The sequence below is a fragment of the Balearica regulorum genome, chromosome 2, assembly GCF_011004875.1.
Source record: "Balearica regulorum gibbericeps isolate bBalReg1 chromosome 2, bBalReg1.pri, whole genome shotgun sequence".
NCBI classification, from domain to species: Eukaryota; Metazoa; Chordata; class Aves; order Gruiformes; family Gruidae; genus Balearica; species Balearica regulorum.
This window is the reverse complement of record NC_046185.1, coordinates 27,766,597-27,775,047: the sequence shown is the minus strand read 5'-3', so window position 1 is coordinate 27,775,047 and position 8,451 is coordinate 27,766,597.

The following is an 8,451-nucleotide window of genomic DNA, read 5'->3' as shown; positions in this document are numbered from 1 at the left end:
AAGTGATCCAAGAAATAGCAGTGAAGAGGAATAGAGAAGAAAGTCTAGCACTGGAAGTTCAGTCTATCCACTTAGCAGCTGCCTTTTCTCTGCCAGAAGCAGCAGTTTGAGAGAAATAACTCCTGCCTGGGCAGGGACTCCTTGCAATAGAAACTAATTGCCAGAAGCAGGAAGGCTCTGGCAAGCGAAGGCTTGCACTGGGGTGCACCAAGGGAAAATTAATGCATTGTGGGGCTTGGCATTGCCTACGGGAGATTACCCTGCTAACAGAAGCCAGAAACTGTACAGTTTATGCTCCGATACACTCAGCATTTACTTACTCTCAGTTATCTAAGCTTGCCACTTCATTGTAGCAATGGACCCATCAAATTTCAGCTGTTTATGTACTCAGGACACCAGGTTATTCTGGCCAAGAAGGTTGTTTTTCTCACCCACGTGCTCTGGATCTTCTCTTGTAATTTACTGTGTGCTTCTTAATCACTGACAAAGGCAGGGGAAAAGCAAAGGTCACCAAACAGCAAATGAGAAGGAACAGGAGCAGGCCATAAACAAAAGAATTGCTGCTGTCATTAACCAAACATAGGATTAATTAAAATACCACAAAAAAGCCAAAATAGTGCCTAGAAGCCCTATCCTGGAACAGAAGCCATACAAGCACCACAGGAATCAAAATTAATTTGATTTTTTGAATACACAAAAGTCTCTTTTTCAGTGTATGAATTGGAAAAAGAAACTCGCCGCCTGCAAAATGAACAGTTGAAATCTTCAACGCCATTGAGAATTAGCACAGAATGTGGCCCCCTAACTGGGAAAACCAAAAGGATTTTAGATTCATCTTATTAAAAATAAAAAGGAAATTGAAAAAAATCATAATGTTCTCATTTCTGTGTAGGGAATATTGTTTATTAATCACTCTCTTCTCTGAGGGTATGCTTACAGAGGCATTTGGCCACGCAAGGTAGTTACATGTGTTCCTTTGTTTTCATTTATAAATCTTATTTTCAAAGGCTTTAAAGTATTGCAGTAATACTATGCCTTGGTCTGGAACAAATTTATATCAGTACATCATAGCTCTCTATGTTATATTTTCCTACCACAGCTTATAGTACGAGTTTTTAAAAAAAAATATTTTGGGATAAATATTTTTACAAAGAGTTTTAATCCAGATTTAATGTTTATCCTACAAGTGTAGTGAAAGTAATTTGAAAAAGAAGTCTGTTTATATAAGATGTAGTAAAAATGACGTTGTTCCTCAAAGGTTGTAAATATAAAAAAGATTTTTAGACAGGTATTTTACTTTTCATGCTGTCTTTTAACTGCCACTGCTAATTAAAAACAAGGTTTGTGAGAAACCTAAACTTTTATGGAATAGTCTTTGTAATAACATATTAACTGCAGGTTAGTCAACAAATATAACGTCTTTTCAGATTTATTTAGTTTTGAATCCAAAGTTTTTAATTAAGCACAGAAGCATTTAGGAAGTTGAGATTTTGAGGGAGTCTTCTCAGCCATTCTTCACAGAAGTCTGTTACTGCTCTTTGGAAATCAGTTTCAACGAGAAACAAAGCAGCTTGTGAGCTGCTTGGACCTCCTCTCCACCCCCTCACAACCAGGAGTAGATACGTGTGTTTTGGAAGTTAATCACGGATGTCGGTATCCCACTCTAAACATTAAGCATTCCCTGGGTCAGGAATTTGTTGTTCAGTCTGATCTCGCTCCTGGAAAGCGACTTCCAAGGACTCCAGTCTCGTATCAGCAATAACATTTTTTGCAGGATCAGTAAATCATAACATTTAATGTCTTGAATCCAAGCAAAGTTAGGAATATGGCCATCGTTGAAACTGTATTATAGATAGGTGTTCTAAACAGAAAATGTTATATCACTCTAGTCAAAAAGTATCGGAGAGAAAGAAATGGTTATATTCACGAAAGCATGTTCCTCATCAATTTAGAAGAGATTAGAGACTTAGAATGGTAGGGATTCCATAAATAATGATGAAATAGGAAACTCAGGGTTCAGTCAGCTCACATGGATGTATCATTAAATCAGCTCACACCAAGGCTTTCCTTCAAGCCATGATTAGGATCTGCTGCTATTTGAAAATTCCATCCAAGCTTCCTAGCTCAGCCAGCCTGCGCACTTAAAAGCGTGCAACTAAAAGCAGATAATCCTAGAAGGGAAGTGTGACGGTGTGCTCCCCACACCCCGTTCTTTATTTCCCATAACGTCGCTCAAACGATAACCACCAGTGGCGATGGTAACGGTGTTGATGGCTGCATCCAGCTCAAAGTGGATTCAGAGGCAGGTAACAATGCAATAGCCAAGGGCTAATTTGAGCAATGCACCCACCTAATCGCAGTGCTGGTCAATGTCCAACTCCAGCCAAATTTGGAAGAAACTAACATCTGTGGTTGGTATGCGAATATGATGAGTAGTCAATCATCTCACCCCAATAAATAGTGAGCACCCAAGAGCACTTTGAGCTCTCCTGCACGGCAGCGGGCTGCACACCAGGATGTCTTCTTCAGTAGGGGACACCTCTCAAGGTTACTCCTCGAGGCTGAGCAGTTCCTTGCCACAACAGATTCTTGGTAAGTGAATTGGGTTATTCCCAACTTTGAAAATCTGAGCTAAGTGATATAAAGGATCGATTGCGCACATACAATCCTTTAGACGTAAACCATTGACCAAGTCTGAGCCTAGGATTGGATCCAGCTGCATGTAGACTCCTCTGCGCAGGAGTTGAGAAAGCAAGGGGGTCCCCTCTGCACCTCAGGGCTCAATGGGAGGGTCTCCCTGACAGTTTTGTCTGTCCCTGTCCTCTATGCAGTAAATAATCAAGTGTACCTTGCCATCGAATCTCGTTAAACCACTGTCGCATTTACCATCGAACTTTGTTATTAATAAAATACATTGCTGCTTCTCTCTTGCAAGTGAAGGGTATCACTATCACTCCATCCGTGACAGGAAATAAATTAAATTTCATCAATATACACACTGAAATTGTAAATTTTATCATTTTCCTCTTCTTGGCCTACTCCCCAGAATCTAATCAGTATTAGTTACAGTCCAATACACTTAATGCAGTATTAAAAATACATGAGCTGTTTTGGGCACAACAAGATTATAAGGGCAGCGTCACACCAAGCCAGTGCCATGCTGTCTGTGCAGGACAGAAACATTACTTTTCCCACATGCGGTGAAGCACAGCATTGAGTTCTCCACACTCTTGACCTGCTCTGTCTTCTTAACACTAAAAGCATAGGAAAATTCAGTAGTTTGTTTGGCAATGTCTGAACGAGAGGAGGCAACAATGTTCTTTCTGTAATTCATCAGGAAACTATGAATTGGAAAGCTTTCATTTATTCTCTCCCAAAATAAGATATATCCCAAGCTTTCAGTTTGGATTTCTCTTTTTAAAAAAAGGTATTTAATTTTTTTCCAAATCAATTGCACTAAATTTTTGTTTTAAACTAAATTGGAACAGAAGGGCTGCAGTAGTTTTGTTTCGGTTTAATGACATTGGTTTAAAACTCACTATATTTAATAAATTACATTTTCTGCTTTTTCCTTTAAAACAAAGATGAGGAAGAAAGGTTCATTCTCACTAATTTTTACTTCAGTAATTTGGAAAAAGCATTCTTGTTAAGCTTCCTGCCACAGATGTAATACCAGAACTATATAGCATCTTATGACTAAGCCATTTCTGCCTTTGCAAAGTAAATTATAGTGTGTTTGTACATCTGAGGTTTTATTATCGGTAGTAGCTGCTACTATTATTGTTATATTTTCCAAATTTGGAGAGAAAAACCTATTTGTAAGGTTGTGTCGTCTTTTCACTGTTAACAGTCACAAAACACAGTAATTTGCTGCAAGCCTACCAGTCACTGAAGTCTGTTGCGTGTCGCCTCTGATATTGGTGAGAGGGCACTTTAAACAAAACTGGAAATATTTTGCATAGAAATGCAGATTCTAACGATTTTTCAGGAAACCTACAGCATCTTTTCTGTTCAGCAATATATAAATGAGACCACTCCAGTGTTTTTCTAATTAGAATCAAATTCATGAATTTGGGGACAGCTCTGATGTTAGCACTGTATAAGACAGTAGGTACACAGTGATGCTTACAGTGATGCTGGCAGTGATGAGTGTTTCATCAGCCTTGTCAGGGCTGGTAAAGAAGGCTGCCTGCACACAAACTTGGACATTAATGCATAACAATGATGAGAAATCTTTTTTTTTTTTTTTTTTGTGAGAGCCAGAACTCTGAGGAAAATCTAAGCCATTTCACAGCAGGCTCTGATTTTTTATTTTATTTCTTTTTGTACCATGTATGCATTTTTAACAATTTTGCATAGTTCCATCAGCTTCCTAGTGTCCAGTTTATACAATCTAAATATAACATTAAATACAACAGCTTTGTAAGTGACATTCATTGAATTTAAAAAATGCAAAAATCAAGATTGCTCTTGTAGTTCTTGGTTTGGCCCTTTGGAGGTGGATTTAACTCTAAAGTTTATATAGTCTCCCCCTTTTCCTGGGACATGCAGGATGTGCTGGCATGCTGTCAAGCTCTGGGCATTTCTGCCAGCAACTCCAAGATGCCTCGGTCCCGTAGGACACTGCTGATGGAGGGAACTTGTGGGGATCACAGGTATGCTTTTAATCTCAGGGAGGGATGTCTTGCTTCTACAGGTCTTCCATCTCCCGTTACCCGATACAGGACAGATTGATGCAGACAGTGGCACTACCCCAGATAAAGCTCAGAATAGCAGCTCATAGCCGAGGTTCTCTCCCCCCTCATCCTTTCGTGGTGAAGTCAGGTGGATAATGATCGGGAGTTCTAAAAGCATCTTCTCAGAGATGCTGCAATCCTCTCTGGACTAGATATTATGCCAAAAGGCATAAAAAAGTAGCAGTCTGTATGAAGTTGGTTTAAGAATTTAATGTTGATAAGAAATTATTAGGTATTTCTTCCTCATTTTCCATAGAGTGATTTCCTCTATTCCTATTCTTTGGTGTGACTCTTGCAGATTGTTTTGTGCCTGTGTTTTTGTATCACTATCCCCCTCCAGGCTGCTGCTTCATCCTGACGCTCCTTGTTACTTTTTTTTTTTTTTCCTTCCTTCACATTGCCCATTTGCCAACAAAATAGTCTGCAGTGCTGGAGGAGGCAGTCCTTTTCTTCTTTCAGGTACGGTAGAAGGAGTCGTCACAAAAGCCACGTGTATTCCCTGCACCTCCAGAATGAAGGTACCCATTTGACCAGTTCAGAGAAAATAGGAAATGTTCCAGGATTTTAGCTGATGACTTCTAACGAACATCTGCAGCGAACACATAGGTGAATTTTTTCTAACTCTCATAACTCAGCCATTTTTCAACTCACTTTCACAGGAGAGTTGAAAACATGTCTGACGTAATGCCAACTGATGCTGCCAAACTGCTCCAAAGCATGGGGCAGGGATAGCTGGAATTTTCTGGCTACGTGGTTTTATTTAAGCATAAACAAATAAAGAGGTTTTCCCCTGCTCTCATTCCTGGAAAACCAGTGCTATTTAAACTGAAACTGCACTGAATATAGGCCTGAGACACCTGGGATGGAAAATTTTCATCTAAATGGTTAGCATTTGACATTATAAGTATCAAAACAGAAATAAGAGACAAATAAAGCTCAGCGAATGGAAACGTTAGGCAAGTTAAATATTTTTTAAAGCACGCTTTCAAGTTCATTGACCTTTCCATCAAAATAACAGTACCGTGCATTTATGTTAGAAGGAATGTAAAGTACTGTTCTCTTACTCCTAAATAAGAAAGGTACACAAACTATAAATAGCACTGTAGGTTCTTTCAACCCTCTTCAGCACTGATTAGACCTAGCTGAGTAATTTCTGATGGAAAAAAAAAATAATCAGAGAATGACAGTTTGTCAGACTCAGATTCCTGAAGAGAAGCCTCCCAGGGTGATTGCATTTGCAATGAAATACAGCCAGAGAACCGTGAAAAGCGGCACGCTCTCCGCTGGCTCATCTGGTGGGTGTTTGGGGTTCCCTGCCACGCAGCCTGCTCAGGGCGAGAGGCTCCAAGCTTGCAGAGCTTCTCAGGAGGTGTGTTACAGCTTTGAAATTCACACTCAATAGAAATCCTGTTATTAAAGAGTCCTTTCTTCAAGGTGCTTTATGTTTTATCTCTCTGAAATGGTTAGAAATTACGTTCAGTATGCTGTAAAGGCATCCCTTAAATAGGCAAGAAGTCGAAGTATTTCAAAAGTTTAACTCGAGAAACTGGCAGATACTACACACAGTAGTATCAGTTACAGGTATAAAATTTAAAAATATCTGAAGAAAAATATGATAACCATATTACAAAAATAAAGAGGACCCAAAATACTCCACTAATACTACATAGGCAAAATTTTGGAGGCAAATATAAAAATCAAATTATCTACCTATTTCCTATCTAGGCAACTATGCTAATTTTTTAAATGAAGTATGACAAGAAAGATGTATTATACACAGGTAAGAGACTTCATTAGGTAACAGTTCAAGTTTAAAGGTGTCCCTTTGGAAATACTAGAAATTCAATCTGATCTCTCTGTCATGGTAAGTTGCTGTTTGTCATTTGACCTGGACCCCCAAGCCTGATAGCAACTTCTTTCTCACACGGTTTTTATTCAAACCAGTCTTGAAATTCCATCAGCCACATCATTTTCCCTAGTAAATATTGCAAGAAAAATAAGCAGCATGCCCTCAGAGCTGTTTTTCTAACCTCAGTCTCTTTGTCCCTCCCCCAGTTTTTTTATAAACACTAAGCAGCACACTGAAATTCAAGTAAGCTGGAACTATAACCATGTCATTACAAATTGATATAAAGCTACCATTACATTTACTTTGAAATAAATTGTTATTTCTCCATTACAAGATACACTGTTATCGGATAAAACCATAATATACAACTGTCCTTATGAACCCACGCTTCTCATCCAGTTTAACTTCTGGCCATTATTTACACTAAGTGTTCTTAAACCCATTTAATAATCATTTTACTAAATCATTGCAATGACATACTACTTGTCATCTGGATCAGCAATTTCCAGTCCATACTCTGTCCCGTTACTTCTGTTCACAAGATTTAGCTGAACACAGTTCTCGCTAATAACCTGTTAAAAAAGAACCATAAAACCCCACAGTACAGGTCCAGATCCAAAATCTGTTTAGGCCAATGATTTTCCAAAAGCAGCCCACAGCGAACGCCTACAGATGAACATAAAAGCAGGAGGAGGGATACAGGGATACCTCCCTGGTAGGGTTCTCCAGCTTCCAGTGAAGTGTAACATGATGAGTTGCTTGCTAATCAGGCTAACGAGTAACTTTATTGTTCTAAAATAAAAGCCCTTTTGTGGTAAAAGCTGTAGGAAACTGAGCCTAGGTATTCTTTGCTTGTTGGCTCAAATAACCATAACAAAATCTTGCAAATAACTGAAATCAGATTAAGTTCCTCTCGCCTCTCTCCTTCACGACCTCCAGCTTTTTGTTCCTTCACCTTCATGCCATCTGCTGCACATGGACTGCACCAATAAAATCACTGAAAGAATTCTGAATTAAGGAGGCACTTCTTAAGTTATTTTCAAGCAGGTTTCCCCCCCCCCAGTGACGGGTGTACAGAGCAGTCGCTCACCCTCCAGCAGCACAGCTCTGCCACCGGGCCGTGCTACAGGGATAGACACAGCTGGAAGGCGGAGGAACGGGGACACCTTAATCCAAGAGGGCTACAGCCACAAAGGTGGTTTGTAACTCCACTAAAAAGAAAATAATCTTTGGTATGAAGGGGTATTTAATATCATGAGTCCAACTTCCAAACATTACACAGTATACTGTTACGATTACAATTTTCTATTGCAAGTAGTTAAGTGATACTCATTTCTTCAACATTGATCTACTTCTCCACAAAAACTGTTTTTAAAGGGAAAGCCTAGTCCCTGGCCTTGCAAATCTGAGTCACACATAAGAAGGAAAATAAGCAAGAAAATGGGATGGGTTAGCTTAATCCAGTTGTTGAGCTTGCTCTCAGTTTCTGTCAGCTGGGAGTGAAATAAATGAAGTAAACAGCATGCTAACTTTACAAAAATACTGTTTCTAAATAGCTGGCTCATATTGCCACATTCTCCACTTTGATAATCGCTATCTTTGAATAACATTACTGATGTGTTTCTCAAGCTTGCTTGGAAAAACATTTCACAAATATTTTTAAAGGGCTCATTGCATTCAGCGCAGTATTTTTGCCCCATCAGAAAAGGCAGCTAGATTGATCAAACATCACAAATCATCTATGCTGCTATTTATTATTCAAGTCCTTCTAGTTAAGTCACAGGGATTTTCTAGCACTTGACGTGAACATGCTGCCTTGGCTTTCCCTCTGTTTGCGAAGACGTACACCATGTTTGAAATACATGA